This window comes from Pantherophis guttatus, chromosome 3, assembly GCF_059756535.1.
Source record: "Pantherophis guttatus breed Tessera chromosome 3, ASM5975653v1, whole genome shotgun sequence".
NCBI lineage: Eukaryota > Metazoa > Chordata > Lepidosauria > Squamata > Colubridae > Pantherophis > Pantherophis guttatus.
This window is the reverse complement of record NC_142065.1, coordinates 154,736,254-154,761,555: the sequence shown is the minus strand read 5'-3', so window position 1 is coordinate 154,761,555 and position 25,302 is coordinate 154,736,254. Positions and strand designations below refer to the sequence as shown.

At 41.9% G+C, this 25,302-nt stretch overlaps 1 long non-coding RNA gene across 1 annotated transcript in view; it reads right to left on the bottom strand.

Annotated features, from left to right (window-relative positions):
- Window positions 1–24,661: 24,661 nt before the first annotated feature.
- Window positions 24,662–25,302, bottom strand: part of LOC132709041 (uncharacterized) — a 39,616-nt gene continuing 38,975 nt past the window's right edge. Inside the window, exon 2 of the long non-coding RNA XR_009620106.2 lies at window positions 24,662–24,923. This is a non-coding gene — a long non-coding RNA (uncharacterized LOC132709041). The remainder of the gene's footprint in view (window positions 24,924–25,302) is intronic.

The following is a 25,302-nucleotide window of genomic DNA, read 5'->3' as shown; positions in this document are numbered from 1 at the left end:
TGGATGTGTGGTGGTGGCATCAGGTGTGGCACTCGTGAGTGTGGGTCTGGTGTCATTTGTCGTGTTAGGGACTCGTTTGTCAATGAGGGCGGGTTTCCAAATGGCTGGTAGGCGGGAGGTATCGTCTCGTTTGTTCATGCTGTGTGGGCGTTTTTCTATCTCGATGGCTTCTCTGATTATTCTGTTGTTAAAGTGTTCAGTTTTGGCGATAGTTCTGGTCTTTTTAAAGTCAATATCATGTCCTGTGGCTTTAAGGTGTTGGACCAGGGAAGAAGTTGGTTCCTCTTTTCTGACTGAGTTCTTGTGTTCTTCTATGCGTGCACTTATTCGTCTGTTGGTTTGTCCGATGTATGTGGTGGGGCAGGCGGTGCATGGGATTTCATATACTCCTTGATTTTCTAACTCAATTTTGTCTTTGGGGTTCCTTAGGATGGTGGATATTTTTCGGTTTGTGCAGAATGCTGTCTTGATGTTATGTTTGTGGAGGATTTTGCTTATTCTGTCTGTGGTGCCTTTTATGTATGGGAGGAGGGCCTTGCCGTTTTCTTGTTCTCTGTCTTGGATTTTAGTGGGGGTTTCTTTTTGGATTAGGTTGGTGATCTTATTTCTTTGGAATCCATTGGATGTGAGTACGTTAGTGAGGGTGTGTAGTTCGGTTTTTAGATGTTGTTCGTCAGCTAAGCGTTTTGTTCTGGAAATGAGTGTCTTGGCTACAGAGTTGATCTGGGCAGGGTGGTGGTGTGAGAGTGCGTGCAGATAGCGGTTTGTGTGTGTTTTCTTCTGGTAGATAGTGTGTCCTAGGGAGCCATTGGATTTTCTGTAGACTAAGACATCCAGGAAGGGAAGTTGGTTGTTCACTTCTGTTTCCATGGTGAACTGTATTTTGGGGTGTAGGCTGTTGAGGTGTGTGAGGAAGTTGTCCAGTTTTTCTTTCCCATGTGGCCAGATTATGAAGGTGTCGTCCACATATCTGAGCCAGAGTTTGGGTTTGTGATCGGATTTTTCTAGAGCTTGGGTTTCAAAGTATTCCATATAGAGGTTGGCAATGACAGGTGAGAGGGGTGATCCCATGGGTGCTCCTTCTGTTTGTTTGTATTTCTGTCCATTATAGATGAAGTATGTGTTGGATAGGCAGTGGTTGGTCAGATCTAAGATGTGCTTGGGGGGGTTATATTTGTTTTGGATAACTGTCAAGGCTTCTTTGATTGGTACTTGGGTGAAGAGGGATATGACATCAAAGCTCACGAGTAGGTCACTGGGCTGTAAGTTTTGTTGCTTTATGATGTCTATGAACTGGAATGAGTTTTTTACGTATGAGGTGATGGATTCTGCATAGGGCTGTAGTTGTTTGGCGAGAAATTTGGCTAGGTTTTGTAGAGGTGAGCCTATGGAGCTGACTATGGGTCTAAGTGGGGTTCCTTCTTTGTGTATCTTGGGGAGACCATAAAGCTTAGGGCATCTGGATGATTTCTCTCTGGGTATGATTCTTTGCTGAATCTCTTCGCTGATGGGGGAGGCTTTTATTTTGGATCTGGTGGTTTTTTCCAGGTAGGTGGTGGGGTCTGTGTTTAGGGGTTTGTATATGGAGTCTTGGAGTAGGTTGGTTAATTTGGTTTGGTAGTCAGATGTGTTCATAACCACCGTGGCATTGCCCTTGTCTGCTGGTAGGATTATTATGCTGGTGTCTTCTTTCAGGTTAAGTAGTGCTGTCTGTTCCTCTTTGGGTAAGTTACTTTTGGGTGGCTTGCTGGTGCAGAGGATATTGGTGATTTCGAGTCTGATTCTGTTTGCATCGTCGGGGTTGATTTTGGTCAGGCTGGTTTCAACTCCGCATATAATGGTTTCAGTGGGGATGCTTTTGGGATATATATATATATATGTGTAGGTCTTTGGTTATTCGGGTTTTCTCCCGCATAAAATTGGAGATGTCTTGGCAACGTTTCGACGAAGTCTCATTCGTCATCTTCAGGCTGGTGTTTTCGGCTTCGTGCTTCTAGGAGCAATGATTCAATGAGCAACCATTGCTCCTAGAAGCACGAAGCCGAAAACACCTGCCTGAAGATGATGAATGAGACTTCGTTGAAACGTTGCCAAGATACCTCCAATTTTATGCGGGAGAAAACCCGAATAACCAAAGACCTACATACAAACACCCGTGAAAACCTCAGAAAACAAATATATATATTTATATAAAAACTATATATAGTTTTTCTGTCAAAGCACCTGGTCTGCCCCAATATTGGAAGGACATACATATATCTCAGTGGTGAAATCCAATTTTTTTTTTTACTACCAGTTCTGTGGGCATGGCGTGATGGGCGTGGTGTGGCTTGATGGGCATGGCAGGGGAAGGATACTGCAAAATCTCCATTCCTACCCCACTCCAGGGTGAAGGATATTGCAAAATCTCCATTCCCACCCCACTCTGGGGCCAGCCAGAGGTGATATTTGCCGGTTCTCTGAACTTCTCAAAATTTCCACTGCCCATTCTCCAAACTGCTCAAACTTTCTGCTACTGGTTCTCCAGAACTGTCAGAACCTGCTGGATTTCACCCCTGATATATATATTAAAAAAAAAAAAGAAAGATATTTGAGGGAATGTCTGTCATTTGCTCATTCCTTTATATGCTTACAGTAACTGAATGAGAAGTTCCCACCAACAGGACCCAATATGGATTGAAGTTAAGCTCTATCACCAAATGTTATAGGTAGGATGTTAAAAACATTCTTTGGAACATCAAACCAGGTTCTCTATTTGGAATCTTGAAAATCCTAAAAGACACTGAGCAATTTTATTGTAACAAGTGTATTATATTAAGGAGTGTTAGATGTTTTAATCTGAAGTCTTGCATTCATGATTCTTTCCTATTCTGATTCTGAGGTAAAAAGAATAAAGGACAGTGTAAAACATAAAACATAATAAATGAATTTCATCGTCATATTTAAATATTATATATTCATGTAAAAGGAAATCATACAATTTATTTACTAGAATAGTTTTTCTCAATCTGGTGCCTTGAGATGTGCTTGATTTTAACACCCCAAATCTCTGGCTTTTAGCCATGCTGGTTGGAAAATTATGGAAATTGGTTTAACACATTAGGAGGAGGGTCTATGACAATTCACCACAGCCAATCCACCATGGCTAACTTACCACAGCCAACCTGCCATGGCCAATTTGCCATGACCAATTCACTGTGGGACAACTCACCACAGTCGAGTTGCTGCAGGACAACTTACTGCAGGTCAAAGTTACACTAATATCAAAGAGATAGTGGAATAGAATCATTAAAAAAAGGAGGCAAAAGGAGGGACAGAATGAAAAGTGAATTGAAAACATTAAAATATTTTTTATTTATTTTAAATAATTAAATAGAATTGTTAAATTGTGCCGCAGCAAGTTATCCCATGGCGAATTGGATGTGGCGAGTTATCCTGAACTGAATTGGCTATAGTGAGTTGGCCATGGCAAGTTGGCTGCAGCCATGGAGAGTTGGCTGTGGCAAGTTGTCCCATTCCAACAGGAGAACAAGCTATGGGAGACTGAATTCAACTGTTTAGAAGTATGGTTTACTACACCTTCAGAATGCTAGCCAAGGATAATGGGAGTTGTAGTCAAACAATCTAGAAAACAATAATTTAGGGGAGGCAGAAGTGAGTAGTCTGAGAACATCATTCTCCATCCTGCTGCCCTACAGAGCTTCTGGACTTCAGTTGAACTGCAGGACTTGTGTCCTCCAGAGTCAAGCTTTATTTATCTTAGATTAGGACAATCACATGTTAAAGAAAGAGATTTCATTCCTGAATGAAAACTTTGGTTGTTAATATGCTTGAAGCCAACACCAAATGAAAAAAAGTAGCATTCAAGTTAAAAATTGGAGTTGGAATGTTTTAGGCAATTTCAGTTCTGGTAGGATATATAGGTGTCAGTAGCTGAACACTCTTCTTTCTTTATTTATATTTTTGCATGTCCTTCCCCTATGTGCTTTTCTTTCAAGGAATGATACACATAAAAACTCAAGATTGCACTTTAATTTTAATAAGCTTTGGCATTTATTGATTCAATCTTGCATATTTTTCAGAAGCTGAAAATATACCGATTCAGGATTTGGGATGAAGTGTTTTTGCTTTTTTTTTTTTTTGTAATATTTATTGTTCTGTAACTCAGAATATAAATAAAGGGAGATGATTACTAAAATCATTTTACATTTCCTTTTTCTTTTTCTCTTAAAAGTTAATACTAAAGCTTGGGCAGACAGTATGTAACCCCTTTGAAATTATTTTCCTTCAAAGTTAAGATTCCTTCCTTCCTTCCTTCCTTTCCTTCCTTCCTTCCTTCCTTCCTTCCTTCCTTCCTTCCTTCCTTCCTTCCTTCCTTCCTTCCTTCCCACCCACCCTCTCTGCTTCCCTCCCTCCCTCCCTCCCTCTATCCCTTGCAGAAACAGGGGAAGACCCAGTTATTTTATCAAATTTTGGAGAATAGATGATAGGAAAAAAAACTATCATTTAAGAATATTTTTGTCAGTTCATAATTGTAATATTTTGATAGTATTGGGACTTGACTAGATTTTTGTTGAATGAGTGACATACAACTAATCTAAACTAAATAAACAAACAATACCTACATGAAATAAAATGGGATGGTTTTATAAAAGGATGCCATTTTCTCTTTTTCTGTCTATGGAATTATCCTTCTTGTTTTTAGCACGAGTCTGTTAACAAGATGTATGGAGAGAATATGCTAGAACCTTGCAGCCAGAGGTGGGATTCAGCCAGTTTGGGCGAACTGGTTGTTAAAATTGTGCACGGAGAACTGGCTAATCACACCACTAGCTGGCCCCGCCCACCCTGCCCCGCCCCACCCCACCCCACCCTATCTCACTTCACCTGCCTTGTCCGGTGGCTAGAGTCACGCTTTTCTCTGACTCCTTTGATCACTCACCCAGACCACGCGGCTCAGCTGATCTCCGCACCTTGCCCATTTGCCTGCCTTCGCCACAGCCTACCAAGCTGGCCATGCAGCCCAGCTGATCTCTGCATCTTGCTCGCTCTGCTCACCATGGTTACCCATAAAGGTAAAGCGCTTGGCCGAAGGGCTGCCTCGGGCTGGACATGACGAGGCTCAGCTGCCTTTCAGGCCTGGCTCTCACCATCCTTCTGTCTGCATGCCACCCACTCACCCTTTGCCTTGGATCAGGGGACACACTAGTCCCTGGCTCTGGCCTTCCCTGGGGCCTCCAGGCAGATGCCACCCGCTCACCCTTTGCCTCAGGTTGAGGGATGCACCAGTTCCTGCCTTTCTAATGGGACACAACCCCACACTGTCCTACTTGCTCCCACATGTTTCCACCATGGACTGTCTTACTCTTTGCTGAATCGCTTACCTCTGCCCCATTTTCCCTCTTTTAGAGGCCCCTTACTCACTCTCCCTGCTTCTTCTCCCATGACTGCCTCTTTTTTTGTCCTGTGACCTTATCTTCTTCCCATGGCTGGTGGCAGAGGGGAAGGCAAGCCAGGGCTGAGCTGTCACCGCTTGGCTGCCTGCCAGCCTGCATCTTGCCCCCACTCCACCTGCATTCTCCACAGCTGCTGGGCCTTGCCTGCCAGCGGGCTTTGAAGAAGCTTCCTCTCTCACCATAACATGCAAGATGAGGCAAGAAATGGCTGGGAGAGGAAGGGCAAGTAGAGTCCAGGTGACACGCCACCTCGATGTGAGTGACATCAAGTTAGCCACACCAACCCAGTCACATGACCATCCAGCCACATCTACCCAGCAGTCATTAGGGCAGAGAACTGGTTGTTAAATTATTTGAATCCCACCACTGCTTGCAGCACAAACTTTAAAATAAAGTTACATCAGATCATACACATTCCAGTGTAATTCTTACTTTGTGGGTTACAGTTAATTAGCTATTCCAGAGACTGCTACCCATGACCTTGTAATACAGCCCTAGTTCATTAGTACAATGCAAAGGAAGGTTTACATTAAATATGAAATGGAACATTCCTAGCATTAGAAATGCTGCCATGTGAATTATTACTACCTCTTCTCAAACTGAACCATTCTACTTTTAGACCTTTTCATGCACACACCAACGTGATTTCTACCACCATCCCCATCAATAGATCAACTATCCTCTTCTTTGCCAAAACAAAAAGCCTTGACCTTCAAACGAAGGATTTGTTTGGGGTCCAGCTTTCGGGTTATTCATTCGAATGGAGCTCCATTTAACTTGCCAATAGGTACATCCTGGTCGTTTGTACTGTACTAAAATGCCCAGGCTCTTTTTATAAGAGCTAAGTATTTCACTAAGCTCTTGCAATATTGAAAGAATCTATATTCTGAGAATTTGAAAACATGTCAGCCCACCTAAATTACATATTGATCAGGTTTAATTGCATGCCACCCATCAGTATTAGGTTTGAAAATTCATAAAAGAGAAATAATGTACTCTTTGTGGATGATTACTTCTGGGGCATTTAAATGAATTCCATCACTTAACCCTGAAGCTGAGACAGATTATCGAGCCTTGCAATCTGCCCGGTCAAAGTCCACTGGCAGTAGAACAGCTGTTTTCAAACTCTCCGAGAACAGCGTGAGAGCAACCCATATAAATTTATATAGATTTCTTTTTAAGGGAAATAGCAAAGTCAAACATTAAAAGTGAGCATGCATTTTTCAATTGGTTCATGACTGTTTCTCTGCACCATTTTGCTGGCTAGGCACTAGTGGTTAAGACTTTTTGGAGTCCATGTTTTCTTCTATGTCCAAGGAAAAGTACGTATCATAATTAAGAGCCAACAAGGCAAACAACGATGGCTTGAAAATTCCCATGCATTTTTCATTTCCAAAGGTTGGCTTGTTTACAATTGTACCTTTCTTTTCAGGGTTAAAAAAAACCCTGTACAACCAAAGCTTCCTTTGTTGGGTATGCATGAAGTTCAGAGAACAAAAGCTGACTCTCATCCCATAGGCAGAAAATATAAAATACCAACTGCTGTCTTCTCTTTTCACACTACCCAGAGAGGAGCTATTGAACTGAGGTCCTAATTCTGCAAAGGGAACAGAAGATCCCAATTCTTTATTTCATTTTCCTATCTTTAGAAAGAAACACTAACACTAGATTCTTTTTGTCATGTTTCTACTTACATAACGGTTGGGTCCCTTCACACATCCTTATATTCCATCTATGAGCCCTCATAGGACAGGAAACGTTGCACATTAAAATATAACAACTATTGCTATCTCTTGTTATGCCATTACCATTGGCAGTGGTGGATCCTGGGGACCAGAGGTGGAGACCATTGGCATACTGTATGGAGAGTAATATTACCTAGCCCTAGCAGAACTAAAGGGCATCACAGAAGTCCTGGTGGCATTCCAGCTTTGGTATGAAAGTGAGCATGTCTGATACGATTTTGCTAGCAGTATAGCCTCATGGACTCCCAAAGGTTTATAACAGTAAAAATATGCAAAACCCAATTTTGCATATAACAATGCAATAGCTCAGCCACCATCTCCCAAAACACAGTCTGGAAAAGCACCATGTTTGCTAAGACCCAGAATCCAGTAGGATAAGCATTAACCTGACTTAACATAAAAGCTGCAATGAATGAAGGTGGCTGGAGCCAAGCCATGTAAGACTTTGTATGCTAAAACCAGGATTTTGAAATGCATTCAGAAGCTTTTGGTAGTCAAAGCAAGCCCCCACTACAGCTATAGCATTGTTTTAAACACTTGCTGTACTCAAACTGGGTTGAGAAATGTAATTGATATGGGAATTGTATGATAATGCATGCCAAAACTGTCATTCAAGAAAGTCTACTCTTTATCAGCTATTACATTTTGAGGCGTATAATGGTGGAATCTCTTCTTTGCTGTATAGCTTAGTTTGTAAAGAGATGCTCATGTGCTCTTTCAAATGGGGTTCATAGGACTAGAAATTGAATTTGAAGTGTTTTGGATTTGAAAGAGGAAAATGATGGGGAACATATAGGGGTGATCACATTCTACCTATTGGCAACTCCAAGAAGCCATATTTTTTCTGGGCTCACTTGAAATTCCAAGAGAAGACACCAGATTTACAGAGGTACTGACAATTGTTGTGGGCAGAACCATGTACATGTTTCATTTTTAACTCTTCCAATCTGGTGTACTACCCTAGTTCTCATTTCTGGAACATTTCTGTCTATCTGTCTCTCTCTCTCTTTCTCTCTCTCTCAAGGTGACTCTGCCTGCAAAAAGTGAGTTTATCATTAGTTTGCAAGGTGTTATTTCCATTTAGAAATTACATCTGTGGTATTGCCCATGGTAAGACAAATTGTGCTTATGTATGTTTTTCTTTATAGATTATCAATACAAAGTAAAAAAGACCAGTTAAAATCATTGAGCTTACTTGGATAAGAGTTTAAAAGCTACATTTTATTTAGACACTTTGAGGTCATAAATATCTGTGAAAATAATTAACTGTCTTTTATCTAGCACTGCTTCTTAGTGAAGATTTTTAGGACATTTAGCCTTGTCTTAATGTTACTGCTCAGTTGAGGTTCAAAATGCACTCATATGATGTCAGAAGGAGTTGATTTAAGCTAGTTGACATGTTCCACATCAATGTGTCATATTAACTCAGCATGATCTTTATGTTTTAGCTTCAAAATGTCTTGCCTGGTGAACAATAGACTGTCAAGTATATTCAGCCAACTGATAGAACTTGGCTGCTTGTCTTACTTGGTTAATTTTTCCACCCTTTTCATATATTTAATGATGAATGTTGGAAAATGAGTTGTAGGTAATGTAATTTCAATTGTGACTCTCACCATTTCCCTATGCCCATTGCCTAGACAGTCAGAAATATTTGAAGGCAATTCATCTTCAACTTTACTGACCTGAAATGCTGAGAATAAGGGGGGGGAGTTACTGTCCTGCCCTAGTCTTGAAGCAATAAAGAGTCTTTTGCCCTATTCCACACAAAAGAAACAGAAATAAAAACAAACAGCAGTCTGATTCTATGCATTCCAAGTCGTCAGCCATGAAGACAAGAGGAAGACTGTCAAAACACTTGTCAATTTCACACCCAGTCTTGTCTGGGCTACTGAGAAGAAGCTGAAAAGCTGTCAGGCCATAATTTACACTGAAGGTCTTGAAACTTGAGGTACTAAAAGGCATGATGAGGCAACAGCTCCTTCCAACAGGGAGACTGGGTGTCAGGGTTTAAAAGGGGATTAAAAGGGGCATGCATAAGAACACCAGTGAGCCCACCGTCCCTGTCCTAATGTTTCTTCTATGTGTATCTGTTTTATGTATCCAATCCATGCTTATACTTATTACCAAATATGTTCTTGACAAATAAAATAAATAAATAAATAAATAAAAACCAAAATGAAAAAGTAAACAAAAAATCCAGCCAGAAAGAAATCAGCTCAACAGTCCAACATTGATTACATAATAAGAATTCAGAAGCCTAGAACTTCTTTCAGATGGTGTAACTTCCTTATCTAGATGTGGCCTCTGATGCACACAAAGGAGCATTAAATTCAAGTTGATTGGTTGTTTGTCACATCACATGAGTATAGATGCACAACCTATAAACTTCACATGTGGCAGGGTACTTTCATTGTAACTGATATACTGTTCTAATAGAGATGTCTTCTGATCCAAGTCAAACTGGCAAGGCAGAGGTTAACTAGGGCCTGTCTGTTGTTCACTTATCACAGTGTCAAATAACCCAACAATGGTGCTGGTGAAGCTCTCCCCCAGGCCTCAGTTTTCTCTCAATCTGGATTCCCGGGGTCCACAAATTAAGCCCTCGCTGACCCACAAGGCAAAGAGGAAAGTAACAATACCCACAAGTCCAGAGTTCCAACAACCAAAGCACAGTCCAAGAGTCCAAAGTCCAAGAGCTAAGTCCAAAGTCCACAAAGTCTGAGGTTCAGAGTCCAAAACCACAGTCCAAAGTTTAAGAATCCAGGATCCAGGAAAGCCAGGAAGGTGCACATCAAAACAAGGTAAGTATTCCCTCACAAACAAACCTTCCCCCAGCATTGGGTTAAATCACTTCCTGGCTTCCCTAGCTGTTCCTTGTGAGGAGAGGCCAGGGCTGTTTCCTTGAAAGCAGCCTTGCTGACCTCCTCTGTGCCTCCCCATGCTCTGTTCTCCTCGCTTGCAGATTGGTAGGGGAGAAGCTGTTCCTTGTCAGAGGTGGTATGGAGCATGCCATCTCTGTTGGCTCTCCGCAGGTGTTCCATTCCTGTAGGCAGCTCTCCATCTGGTCAGCTGCCCCCACTCACTGACAGATGGCCCTGGGAGTGCCTCGTCCTGAGTCCCTGGACTCTCCACTCATTTGGAGAGGATTGTGCCCTCTTCATCAGACGGTCCTAGTTCCAACTCCTCCTCCTCCTCCTCCAAACCAGGATCTGATGAAGCCATGACAGCTCTATGGAACAACTGATATATACAAACAGAGTTCTGTAACAGTAAACATGGAGCTATATATAATTACTCAGTGTAAAAAGTAATGGTAATCCAAGTTGTTGGAAATTGCTTGAAATGTTTTATTAAACAGGGTCAGGCTGTACTAAATATAACTTAGGAATGGATGGGAATTTTCAGTCTTAACCCTTACAATGAGTTCAGGAATATCAGCGGTCAGAATTAGCATCACATCAAAAGAAGAAGTATATTCTTAGGGAATGATTTTGTCATCTGAGAGCTGATCCTTTTGGGTTGTGGCAATCTTTTCACCTTTCTCTCTCCAAAATGAGCATTTGGTTGATATTATATTTAAGTACCCACTTACACAAGGATTTATATCGTTAAATTTTAAACAAATTAGTATTCTGAATGAATGAGTCCTTATATACATATATATATATACATATATATATTTATATACATACATACATACATATATTTGTTTTCGTAAACACACACACACACACACACACACACACACACACACACACACACACACATATATATATATATATATATATATATATATATATATATATATATATAAGTCTGCTGATATATATATATATATATCAGTCTGCTGCTCCAATTGATTGGCATGTGAAACACGCAAAAAGAACTACTAGACGGATATTTTGTAGAGTTTGAAATTCTTAAAAGCTTTCCCCTGAATCATGTTGCTGGGGGAGGAAATTGAGGACAAGAGTTAAAATAGATTAGAAAAGCTGTAAATGTTTCCCTCTTGGTGGTTTTGCTTTCTTTTGCCATGCATCCGAAGTTCCCATTCGCTTTGGAGTTACAGTACCAATCCACTTTTCTTCTGCCTGTGGACAAATCAATAGCAAATCACTCATTACTCACTGAGTACATAGGAAACAAATCTGTAGAAGTCCAGATCAAAGAAGGTGCTGATGGCCTCCCAAATTGAAGCTTACCACCTATAAATCATCTCTACCTATAGCCTCTTGAGATGTCTGAAATGGCTCTGCTAAGAAACCAGTTCAAAGAGTACTTAAAACTTTTCTACAGTCCCATTTGTTGCTATCTGCACTGCTGGTGGATTTTGCATCCTGTGGTTTGCTTCCATATTTAAGGCTGCATTCTTTATATATAGCAAGGACAGCAAACTGAAATCTCCCTTTAGTGCAGCATTCTTCCAGAACGCTTCATAATTTCCTGCAACATCCTATACAAATGCGTTGAAATAATCCGTGCTGAATAAAATGAAATGAAGCGTGTGGAAGAGTGTTACATTTTAGCTTCAATCCATAGGTTCGGAAATCAACAAATTTGAAACTGTATCATCATCAACATCAGAAATCACCAAAGCTTTACTTATGGTGGCTTACAAAAATATCAAACGTAAAATGTCCACCACACAGTAATATATAGAACTGTTAACCCGAATAACAGCACAGTAGTACAATTCAATAAACAAAAAGCAATTAGTACAATACAGAATAAGAAAACATCCATTTCATGCCAAGGAACCAGAAACGACACAAGTAGTTGATCAGAATAATATGCTTATTGCTACTTGCCTATAGGCAGGAATCTCACCAGACTAAAGCACTCTCTACACAATACTAAACACTGTGAAGTTTTAGGGAGGAACTCCTTTCAGCCACTTCTTCTCCATCGGTAACTCAAGGCTAGCCAGCTTTTTGCTCCTCCCCTCAACTCAGTTCCAGATTTCTCCACAATCCAGTTTTCCATGATCCACCATCATTCCCCAAAGGAAAATATTGGAATGTTTATCCCTCTCCTTCTTCCTGAATTTCTATTCTCCCTGCATACAATAGGTTAGGTGCACATATGCCCCTTTGGGGTTTGCTTGTTGCACTCTACACACATTTCCTCCTTCCCTCCAATCCAGACCAAGTTTATAAAACATTAATTTTGCCCTTCCACCTGCATCTTCCTGCATTCCTACTTTCTGGAAATCTACCTAACTACAAAAGGTTTCTCTTTTTACCACCTTTCTATAACAGGTTTCCTTGCCACCAATGGAATTTCAGCATGAACTAGGAGTGAATTTTCTACCATCAAAAAGGAGGCCTGGGCAAAAGCTTAGCCTTTCCTTTCCTACCCACAAAGCAATTCCACACTGCCGGCTAAGCTGTTTGCTGCTGCCTTCAGCTTCTTAAGACAACATCAGAAATTCTAGTTGGATTGTAATGGATTGACAATAGGGTAGAGTCAATGCTCCATCCAGACTATACTCATTGCAAGACTTGATTGGTTCTTTTCCTACTTCTTGCCCTTCCTATCATTGGTTGGCTTCTGTGTGGACCAGTCTATACCATTTAGGAATTGTTCCTTCCTCTCTAGTCCATGATCTTTCCCTTTCCCTTTCCCTGATGTTTGTTCATATGGATATCTTTGTTCCATCCCACTCCCATATTTTCTCTTTTGATACTAAAACAGAACATTTCTTATTCTCTTAAAGGTTGGCTGAAGCATGAATTTCTAGAGGTAAGGACAATTTATTGATTTAATGGGTCATTACTGGAACGAGTGCAGGATTATTTTTTTTAAATATTGGAGAAGATGGCAGCCCACAGTCCAGGGTGAAATTATCAGGCCCTAGAGGGGACAAAACATGAGGGGTGAGGATTTTTCATTAAGTTAATAATGGATCAATTGCAGAGAACATAGCAGCTGCCCCTACCCATCCCTATGTCCAACAAAACAGCTTTACTGAACTGTGATCAGTCACTTGAGAAAAGGGGAATGCCAGGCTCTGCAGCCAATATCAGGTGCAGCTACAGTTAGATTGAAATGAAGTCCTGAAGCCTCTCTACTACAAAAGCTGAGATGGTTGAGGTTGAAAAACAGAACATTTGATTCAAAGCTAGAAAACATGGGTGGGAGGTTCATGTCCAATGGCCTAAGAAGATGAGGAGGTCATCTGTTCCCCACTCAGGAAGCAGTAGGTGATCCTGTAGTGATGATGATGGGCCAAACAGAAAGTCCGGCTTTGTATTAAAATCGATGACCTATGCAATTACTCAATCCCCCCCCCCCGCATCTTGTGGCCTTGAGTTTTCATTACTGTTTGTCTGCCTGTGTAACCCAGCTTCCTGATCTCCACTTTCTTTTATTTTGTTTGCGAGTGAAGAATTCATTTTATTGTATTTTTGCCACATTCCAATTTAATTATATATTGAGCTAGACTGTCTTCATAGGAAAATCTTTTCTAATTGTATTGAAGTGGGAAAAAGTTTTGATAATCACAAGAAATTAAAACTTTTTAGTTCTTTGGACTTTTTTTTTTTAGTGTGGTTAATTTTTTTTAAGATAGAGTTCTGATACACTTTGGGATTTCTTTGGAGCCTAGTCAATGGGATTCTTTCCTTTCTTGTAGTGGGTGTCTATTGATTTTGAGAGTTTCTCATATGTGTTGTCTTCTTTTTGTTTGAATTATTGCTATTATTGTTATTATGTTTTTTTTGGTTGGTTTGTTTTTAACCTGCCTGTTGAATGAGGAATGTGATTAAGGCTGAGGCAAATTATTAAAGAAATATTCATCATTGTGACACAAGTTTCTCCCATTCTTGGTTATGTATCCTTGCTTGTGTGCACGAATGGGATCAAATTTACAGTGCAATGTTACTTTCCTTATTTTGATTATAATCTTTGTTCCTGTGGTTGTCTCTGACTCAGAATCATTTGTTGATTGGGAAGACATCTTCCTTCCTTCCTTCCTTCCTTCCTTCCTTCCTTCCTTCCTTCCTTCCTTCCTTCCTCCCTCCCTCCCTCCCTCCCTCCCTTCCCACCAGCGGTGAGTTTCAGATTATGTTACTACTGGTTCACCGCTCATGAACACGCTTGCTTCGTGTGTGCGTGCGCTCGGTTCATGTGCATGCCTGCCTTCCGCACATGCACCTGCCCTTCTGCGCATGCGCCCGGTCTCAAAAATGTGCCTAAATAGGATGGCATAGAGATGGGGCAGATGGGCGGGACCACTCACAATTTCCGCTACCAGTTTGGGTGAACCGGTCTGAACCGGCTGAACACCACCTCTGCTTCCCACCCAATCCCAGAGCAGGGAATTTGATCCAGTGATTTGAGATTCAGAAAATATGTAAAAGAACAGGTGAACAAGCATTCGCTCTTAAGAAAGGTTATCATTCCCTTGTTCCTTCAATCAATGTATAAGATCTCCTATATGAGGTTCAACTCACCACATAAGATATTCTTAAAAATCAAGAGAGTCTCCTAGATGCTGTTCTAAACTATTGTACATTAGGAATAGACAAATCTGTCTGTTTTTGTTTCTTCAGATTGTTCCTTTTGCCAATATATCAACTTGGATTTTCTCAGTTTTTCTGTTTTGCAACTATGTCTGATTCTCTTCATTGAATTTAAAAAAAAAAGGAGGCACTTAAATTTTAGTGCATATTCCTCCAAACATGCTTTTCTGTTTTCAAATTTGCCTAACCTATGCTGTTTTTGTGAATACTACTGCATAATTTGGTGCATTTAATATAATATTTTCATGAACATAGTCATTTTACATAGGTGTTTTGCTTAGATAATATTTGAAAATGTTGGCAAAATCACATTGCAAAATCCAGAGAAATTTGAAATTTCAATATATTGCCCACCATTCATAATATGCCTCTGTCTAGATAAAGATTATGACAGTCAAAATTGTACAGTAGATCTCCTTTAGATCTAAAGTTCTTTCTTCTGATCTCAGAGCTCTATTACATACAAACTGGTCATGTGGTTTGACTTTGTTCTTGAATATAGCAACTCATTCAGAAATAATTCCCATTGATTTCCATAGTTGCCAAATCTGTTTATCTTTTTGCTAGTTGGGAAACAGAAGAGAAGCAGAGTCCACTTATAATGTGAAGAACTGAGGCCTTCATCAACTTTGTTTTCCTCTTCCACCCATCGTTTCCCTTCTTTTGTGTCATATCTTTTAGGCCACCTGTATTAGGACTACAATTCCCACAATGCTAATTTGTATATTTGGAAGATATTGTGATATAAAAGTTGTCTTAGTTTGTGGTTCTTGACTTGGTTTCTGGGTTTTTTTGACTGAGTAATAGAAGGAAATTGTAGAAATGATCAACACATCATTATTTATGAAAAAATGCTTGTATTTCCCATAACACTAACAAATATATATATATATATTACTAATATTAAGTTTATCACCTAGTTGCAATCCAGATCAGCTTGTTCAATAAATTGGTCTTAGAACAGAACTGAATTCAAAATATCCTCAATCCTATACACACTTTTATGGGGATAGGACACAAATGAAATCATTGGGACTTCCTGAATAGAACTGTGTTGAACTGCACTGAGAGTGTATTTTTCTGTACACCTCCCTCTCTCCCTCCCTCCCTCTCTCTCCTTATTAAAGATATGCCTTCTGCAGCCAATTTCTGTTCATCAAAAGAAGCTAGATTAAGCACATTATATCTGGAATTATCTCTCTTCACAATTAGTATTGTCTGCTCCTTCTGTGACATGAAGACCAGGAACCTCAATTATTCTTTGATCTTCCCCACAAGCAAGATAATAATTGGAAGTTGACAAAATTCATGCACAGATTGGAGGCTATTGATTTCTGTTTGTCTTGCATCTTAGCATCTGCACGGCAATTGTCATGTATACTAAAACATGAAATTTATTGTTTCATATGATGATAACTAAATCAGGTTACATAGACACAGGTTATTGGCACCTTGTTCATTATTAAGCATGGTAAGGATAAGATCTGATTACTTTTTGTTGTTGTTTAGAAGGGCTGCAATTATTTACATACATGCCAATAAATACTAGCTTGTTAGATATTGCAAGAATCATTTAAAATCTTCTTCAAAAGCTCCTAACAGAATTACTTCTGATTATTCCTTTTTAGCATCTAAAGCTTTATTGTTTTTATAGAACTTCAAATCCTCTTTGAGCACAGGCCACTAATAGCTTCTATTGCATTGAGGTGACATTCACTTCTCCCTGTCCTAATCTGTTATTCTGTTTTCCAGGAAACTTGCAAATGCAACAGTGAAGCAACTTTAAGGCCAGTGGGCTAGTAGTTTCCAAGGACTGTGGATTATCTGTTAAATAAATTGAATTCATAAATAGATCTCTGGTGTTCAAGTCAGGCTGAATTTGGTTCCCAACAGGGTAAACTATTTTCTCACATTCAAGGGTGGGATTCAGCCAGTTTGGACCGGTACAGGAGAATCAGATGCTAATTTTAAATCTGGTTCACCGAACTTGTAGTTGCAAGGACTGGCTGGCCCTGCCCACCGGCCCAGGAGTCTCCATGCAGCCCATTTTGGATACCAGGTAAGTGCAGCACCTGTGCAGAGGCTCTGGGAGGATGAAAAAATGGGCCTCCTGGAAGTTCTGGAAGTCTGAAAACGAGCCCATTTCTGGCCTCTGGAAGGCCTCCAGAGCCTGGGAAGGCTTTTTTTGTCCTCCCAGAGGCTCGAGGAAAGCCTCCGGAACCTGGGGAGGGTGAAAAACGGGCCTCCCAGAAGTTCCAGAAGTCTGGCAATGAGCCCGTTTCTGGCCTCCGGAGGGCCTCGGGAGTCCGGGGAAGCCATTTTCACCCTCCCAGAGGCTTGAGGAAAGCCTCTGGAGCTCAGGGAGGGCAAAAATGCCTCCCACCATGGTGCAGGAGGCTGAGTAGGCCATGCCCACCCAGCAACCTGGCAGAGAACTGGTTGTTAAAATTTTTGAATCCCACCCCTACTCACATTCCTTTTAATTCTATCGTCAGGCTGCAAAACCTGTAATAGATCTTTGGCAATGGAAACAGCACGCATTGGGAAAGGGATGGAGGCAGATTGTCTCCTAATTTCTTGTCTCTAGCTCTTGATACGCTGTACCAGATTTTAGGCCCATAATTAGATTCCAAAATAATCACAACAACATGAAAGCATAAAAATGCAAGTAGATAAATAGGTACCATTTCAGTGGGAATATAACAGTGTTCCTTGCGCTTTGGCATATAGCCATGATGGCCACATGACCATGGCTAGAACTGGTTGGTGGCAGCTGCCTCATAACTCACTACACTATTCCTTATGGGAAAATTTTGTTTGGTACTCATCACACCTCATGGAACCAATTAACGATGAATACCGAGGTATCGCTGTATTGTCATTCTCTACAGAGAAGATTGAGCTAGATGGGCTACTGATGTGAAACAATGGCAGGGTTTACACATTTGACTGGAGAACGTACAAGGTAGCTTCACGCACTGCTCTAAGTCATGGTTCCTTTCTGCTATTTCACCATTTAGCTTTCTGAACTGCTGTTTTTAGACTTGGTTTCCTTTTTGTCTAAAGCTTGAACTATGCTTTAGAGCACTATATCCTATCCTGGGGAAATGTTCATATAGAGGATGGCTAATGCATTTTTAAAATTAAATAAAATAAACAATCTATATTATTCTGATTCACAAATAATGTTAACCACAAACCATCATTCTCAAACAATAGTGGCTTGATTCATACACAACTCATTAAGCCAAATTCACTCAAATCACAATAAGAATCAAAATAGGATTGTACATTGTACTTTCTTTTTTCTTTTTTGTAAGAGCTTCCTTAAATGTATTAAATAGCTTGCTAGAAATAACCAGACACTAATAACAGCACATTGTTCTAATAAAATGAATCATTCCATTCCAATTATCCAAATATGCAGACTTTATTTTTTGATATAAAGTTAGAAACAAATTGCTATAGTGTGGAATAATCTTATTCCATTTCTAATACATTCTCTATTCTCCCTCAAGTGATTAGTCAGCATTATCTAGCTTCTGGGCATGAAAGGTGTTATAGCGCGGGAATAACGAGAGGCACAAGCAGGCTAGTAACAACAGCTCTTTAATACAGGGTGAGACTTCAGCAAAAACTCACAGGCAACAGCCCTCTTTATATACTTTTCAGAGGCAACCAAGAACCAATCAGAATTCACTATGCATTTGAATTTCCCGCACAAAATAGATACATACACAACACCCCTCCCTTCCCAGAAGGCACTTATTCTATCTATTTACATATTTACATACAAAATCATGCAGGTGACCAGGGCGTGTCTTAATCCTGGTTGACCTGCGCAGTTCAGTTGTTGGTGAGGCGTCGAGCCGGTCGGAGGGACCTCCTGTCTCTCCCGGCTCTGCCAATGGAACCTCCTGGATTTCTCCGGAGGTGTGGCGATCTCCAGCTGGGAGTGTCGGCTCGCTGGGGCGGCGCTGGAACTCCAGGTTGCCAGATAAGTATTCCGGCTTACTCGGGCTTGAGGTAGCTGTGTCAGAAAGACTTGGGTAGTTAGGACATGGTGTTTCGTTTGGTAAATGTTTACGTAATTGATCTATATGTCTCCTCCAGATTTTACCATGCCCAATATCTACTGTGTATGACTTTGGACCAGTAATTCCTACGATGGTTCCTTCTACCCATAATGGCCCATTGGTGTAGCTTCTAGCAAAGGCTAGTGATCCTACTTCGAAGTGTCTTAGTCCTCCCCCTTCCCCGGTGAAACTATCAGAGGAGTAGTTAGGATGCAGTCTGTCTAGAACGCATCGTAGCTTTCGGCCCATTAAAAGTTCGGCCGGGCTGCAGCCCGAAGTGGGGCACAGGGTAGCATGCTGTACTGCTAGGAACTCATCTATCCTAGCCTACCAGTCTCCTGCATCGAGTCGGGATAGGGCTTCTTTGGCCATTCTTACAAATCGTTCAACAAGGCCATTAGAAGCCGGATGAAAAGGAGCGGATAGGGCATGTCTAATGCCTAATTCGGCTAGGTAGCCTTCGAATTGAGTTGCCGTGAATTGGGGCCCATTGTCGGACACTAGAGTGTCCGGCAACCCGTGTGTTGCAAATAGTTTTCTGAGTACTTTGATTACGGCCTCAGAAGTGGTTGATGGCATTAGGGCAATTTCGAGCCACTTAGAATATGCATCAACAATAATTAGAAAGTTCTGGCCATGGAACAGGCCAGCGAAATCCATGTGAATCTTCCCCCACGGTCCCTTTGGCTTTTCCCACTCCCGAACAGGCGCTATGGGAGGATCTGGGCGGGACTCCTGGCAGGGCCTACACTTCCCCACCCACTCAGTGACATCTTGGTCGAGATGTGGCCACCAAACATAGCTACGAGCTAGGGCTTTCATGCGAACAACCCCAGGGTGTCCCTCATGCAGCATTTCTAGAACCCTGTGTCTTAAATGCGAAGGAATGACCACCCTGTCACCCCACAACAAACAACCCCCTAACATAGACAGTTCATTTTTTTTTGTTGAAATACAATTGGAAGTCACCACCGTCCACTTTGGTAGGCCAACCCCTCGTCACCCAGCCCATTACTGTGCGCAAAACAGAGTCTCTGGCAGAAACCCTTGCCACCTCGTTCGAAGAAATGGGGCCTGGGGAAACAATGTCCAGCAGTAAAACCGGGGCTTCTGGGGTCAGGTTGTCCAATAGGTCTGGCAAGGGACATCGGCTGAGGGTGTCAGCATGTCCCAAGGTTTTGCCCGGCCGGTGAAGCAGTTTGTACGAATATGCGGCAAAGAATATGGACCATCTGGTCATCCGGGGGGAGAGGGCCGCTGGGGTCGGTTTATCTCCAGCCAAAAGTCCCAAAAGAGGCTGGTGGTCTGTGATGAGTTCAAAAGTACAGCCAAACAAATACTCGTGAAATTTTTTGACCCCCGCTACAGCCGCTAGTGCCTCCCTATCTAGCTGGCTATAGTTCCTTTCAGCACTAGACAGAGTGCGATAGTAATAGGCGATGGGCGCATCTAACCCATACGGCAGTTGATGGCCTAAAACTGCACCAACGCCAAAGGGGGAAGCGTCACAGATTAACACCAGAGGCAGTTCAGCATTGTACTGGATGAGGAAACTATCCTTGAACAAAAGTCTCTTTACTGCATTGAAAGCGGTCGCTTCTCGCTTGCCTCAAACCCACGGAACGTTTTTTCCAAGGAGCCTGTGCAGAGGCTCCGCAACGGTGGCTTTTTGTTTCAAAAACATCGTATAGAAATTGAGTAGGCCCAGGAAGGCCTGCAGCTCAGCTTTTGACTTGGGGGTGGGCGTGCCTTGGATGGCCCTCACCTTGCTTTCTGTGGGGCGAATGCCTGAGCCGTCGATTCTGTAGCCTAAGAATTCCACTGATGGCACTGCTATCCTGCATTTATTTCGTTTGAGTTTAAGTCCCGCTTCTCTGAATCTGGTTAGGACTTGTCTACCCCTATGGCCCAACTGCACTTCGTCCTGGCCACTAATCAAAACGTCATCGAAATATGGGACGACGCCTGGGAGGCCTTGAAGGAGGCACTCCATGGTACTTTGAAAAAGTCCTGGGGCGATGCTGACCCCAAACTGAAGCCTGGTGCATTTAAAGGCACCTCTATGGGTTACAATTGTCTGTGATTCTGCCGTAGCGTCATCTACTGGCAATTGCTGGTATGCCTGTGCAAGGTCTAGCTTCGCGAATAGCTTGCCAGGGCCCAGGGAGTGTAGTAGATGGTGGACTATAGGAACCGGATAGGCGCTCTGCTGCAATGCCTTGTTAATCGAACACTTATAGTCGGCGCAAATTCTAATTGAGCCATCTGCTTTAACTGGAGTAACTATTGGGGTTTCCCACTTAGTGTGATCTACAGGAACTAGCACCCCTTGCTTAATGAGCTTGTCGAGCTCCGCATCGATTTTGGGTTTTAAGGCAAAGGGAACTCGCCTTGCCTTCAGTCTAATTGGTGCTACGTTGGGGTCTAAATTGAAAGAAATAGGGGTCCCCACGTACTTGCCTAGAGTCTCTTCGAAAACGTCCCGAAACTCGTGAAGTAGTGTTTCTTTCAGTGATGATCTGTTGCTGTTGTGGATGCCCGTGAAGCCCATGCCGAGGGCTCGGAACCATTTCATGCCCAGTAGACTCGGAAGGGGCTTGCTGATGACGGTCAGGGGCAGCTCTTTCTGGAACTCGCCGTAGGTGACCCGGAACGTGCCTACTCCTTCAACGGGAACTCGGTTTCCCTGGTAGTCGAGTAGGCGGATTTTCTGTCGGGATAGCTGGCTTTTCTGAAGCTTGGGCAGGAGTGCCTTGAGTGTTGACCAGGACATGATCGATAACGTCGACCCGGTGTTGATCTCCATTTCGCACGATTTGCCATCGATTTCTACTTTCGTGTAGACTTTCTCGTCGTCGGGTGTGCTGGCTTGGCCGATTGTCGTGCTGTAGGTTTCCCACTTTTGAGGTTTGCACCATTTACTCACGCCGTCATCTTTGATTGGCTGTTTTGAACAAGCCGATTCTGATTGGTCGCGGTAGTCACGTGGTTTTCGACTACGTGGAAGTTGAGCTCTGCAAACTCGTGCTAGGTGGCCTTTTCTATCGCAACGCCTGCAGATGGCTTCTCTGTATTTGCACGACTGTCTCTCGTGATCCCCGCCACAGCTGGGGCAGTTCTCGTGGCTGCGGCTTTGTTCGCTTGATCTCTTTTCTGTATGGAAGACGTCCTCGTCTGACTCTTCCTCTGTGCTGGTTCGCACCTCTTCTCTGTGGACGGGGGCTGTTTTCGGCCCGTCCTTGCTTGAACTGGGACGCTGCAGCACTTCTGACGCCTTCATTGATGCCTCGTGTGCTCGGGCTTCATCTAGCGCGCCGGCTAGCGTTAGGTCTGGCTTGGCTAGGAGACGCCTTTGTAACCGGGTATCACGAACCCCGCAAATCAGTTGTTCAAGCAATGCATCGTCTAAGTCTCTGTAGTCACAATGCGTAGCGGCTTTTCGAAGCGCGGCCGCATAAGCACTGACTGGCTCTCCTTCTTTTTGAACTCTTTGCCAGAGTTTCTAGCGCTGAACGAATTTGGATGGAATTGGAGCATAGTGAGCCTTTAGGTTGGCTTGAAGAACGTCCCAGGGGACTGTCTGGACTGGGGTCGGCTTGCAGAGGGATTCGGCCATTTCGAATACGTCTGGCCCGCAGTGGCTTAAGAACAGAGCCCGTTTTCTGTTCGCGGAGAGCCCTTGCATTTTGCTTGCTTCCAAAGAGCACTCGAACCTTGTTAGATACGATCCCCACTTCTCTCGGGTCGGGTCGAAAGGTTTTGGCGGAATGTAGGCAGACATGCCGCGTCTCCGTGTTCGCCAGTCACCCTGGCTGAAACTCCAAGCTCTTTTTGATTTGCCTCTTGTGGCCTCTATCCCACCTTCGTCGCCAATGTTATAGCGCGGGAATAACGAGAGGCACAAGCAGGCTAGTAACAACAGCTCTTTAATACAGGGTGAGACTTCAGCAAAAACTCACAGGCAACAGCGCTCTTTATATACTTTTCAGAGGCAACCAAGAACCAATCAGAATTCACTATGCATTTGAATTTCCTGCACAAAATAGATACATACACAACAAAAGGGGTGTTTTGGGAGTTGGGGTGAGGCTTTTAAAAGATTTCATCTACTTCCACTCACCTGTTTGTTTTACGATCTTGCCAGATTTAGAGGTTTTTTAAACTCTCATTTTGGTTCATAATGTGTTCTGTATCCAAAACGTAAGAAAAAGAATTATACCATAATGGACACCTTTATTTATATATAAAAATGTTTACTACAGAGGAAGGTTAATTCTGACATTTCCTGGTTGTTTCACTTGCTGTTTAAAGAGGCTTCAAAAATTCTAACATTCTGGTTCTAATGTCGAACAAGCTTGGTAAAATCATTTACTTTTAAAACCATTTATTGATAAAAGACATACATGAAAAAAAATCGAGGGGACCAAACTCATTTCTTTCCTGCTCTGTTCAGCACTGTTGATCTGATCTAATATTTGAAAGATAAAATTGCTTTTCTGCCCTGATATAGCTGGTCAAGTGTTTCCCTCCCCCCATCCTTTGTGGTCTTAAACCAATTATAGAATCTTTGAAATGTCTTCGGCAAAATATATCACAATATAAAGGAAACTATTCATTTCCAAAGATTGCAAACACAGGACATGATAGGTAATTTTTTAAAAAAAGTAAAAAAAGGTTAAAAAGCCATTTATTTATGGAAATTATCACTTATATAGTATTTAAAAATAAGGGCTAAAGAGTCACTTTAGATTTTCCTAGAACTCAAGCCAATTTGTAATCACATAGTAGACTTTCAGTTTCTCTGATGTATTAATTCTATTTGTCTTTGTGTATTTCTTTCCCTGCATTAAGCGTTCAACAACTTAAACTCCTGAGAAGGTAGGTGTTGGATCTTCCCAGCAAACAGTGCATTACATTTAGATATCCATATTTTCTTCAAAGATCCAGCCATGATAACCTTTATCAGATGCATCAGACTGGAAGGGTTATATGATTTTATACAACTGTTGTGAGAAGATACATTCATACTGAACTATTTATTCACTATCCCCCCAAAAACAACAATATCAAGCAAGCAACAGTTTAGACTTCTTGTAATGCACTAGTGCCAGGGGTGTCAAACGCACGGCCCACGGACCAGATGTGTCACATGCTGGCCACGCCCATCCCCATTTTAGCAAAGGGGAAAAAGTCCCGATATGTCACATGATGACAATGTGACGATGCGAATTTGACAACCCCGCACTAATGGGAGGAAGAGATTATAACCAGAGGTGGTATTCAGCCAGTTCTGGCTCTATGCCATCCTTTTTAGGCATGTTTTCAAGGCCGGGCGCATGCGCAGAAGGTGCACAAGTCAGCAAAGCACATGCGTGGAAGGCCGGGCATATATGTGGAAGGCGCGCGTCCACGTGCACTGCAAACCAGTGGTAAGAATATTGGAAACACACCACTGTTTCTCAAATCCACCATTTGTTTCTCAAAATTACCATTGCTCTCAGGGGGAATCTAATATGAACCTTTGCAAAGTTAACCTTTCATGGGATGCTTGAAAAGTTCCCATTCAGATCATTTCCTAGGTCAGGAAATATGTCCTGGGGTATCACAATTGAAACTCAATAAGGGAATAAGTCAAATTAATTCATGCACCTTTTCCATGCATGGGATCTTTTGATAAGGCCAGCTTCTCTAACCTAACTTATAGAAGAGTTCAGTCTTGCAATTCCCCAGTTCCTGAGAATACTGTCCCGATATATCCGTAGGATACCAGACTGGGAAATCTCAGAAGCAGCTTGATCATCTTACCTCCATCAGAGAAATTTGAAATGAAGTCAAATAATCAAAATAATCAAATAATCAAAAGTATTGCTTTTTCTTGTGCTGCCCCACTCGTAATTGATCTATGTGATTGTATCTTCCTTTATCGATGCATCACCAGTAAAGGCAAACATGCTCCCAGTCCATTAGTACAAACATCGGAGGAGTATTGCTTGTGTAATCAGAGGCCTTGGAGATTTGTGATGGTACCAGCCTCTCCTTTTTTGGGCTGAGTGTGTCTTCTTTAATTTTCTTCCCGTGGCAGAGCTGTTTCCTTTGTACATAGTACATAATATCATTCTGCTAAAGAAGATTTAATATGATTCTGTAAGTAGCTTCAGGGAGTGGGGGAATGGCCAGATTTCATAATATGATATTACATTTCATATTATGGGCTATGGTTAAGTGTCAGCTGTAATTTTATCATCGTGATTAGAAAGGCCTGCAGCTTCAGCTGAACTAGAAAACAAGCTGGGAGTACTTCAAGATACCCTAAACACTGCAATTCCCACTCTTCAGCAGTAAATCTGAGACTGCAGCATTTGGACTGTGTCTCTGTGTCTGCAAATGATTTTCAGCAGCAGCAGAAGAAGATGCCAAGTTTACATTCTGGGGTTTATTTATTTATTTATTTTTTAAAGCAGCGAAAGGCTACTTGGATAATTAACTCATTAATTAACCT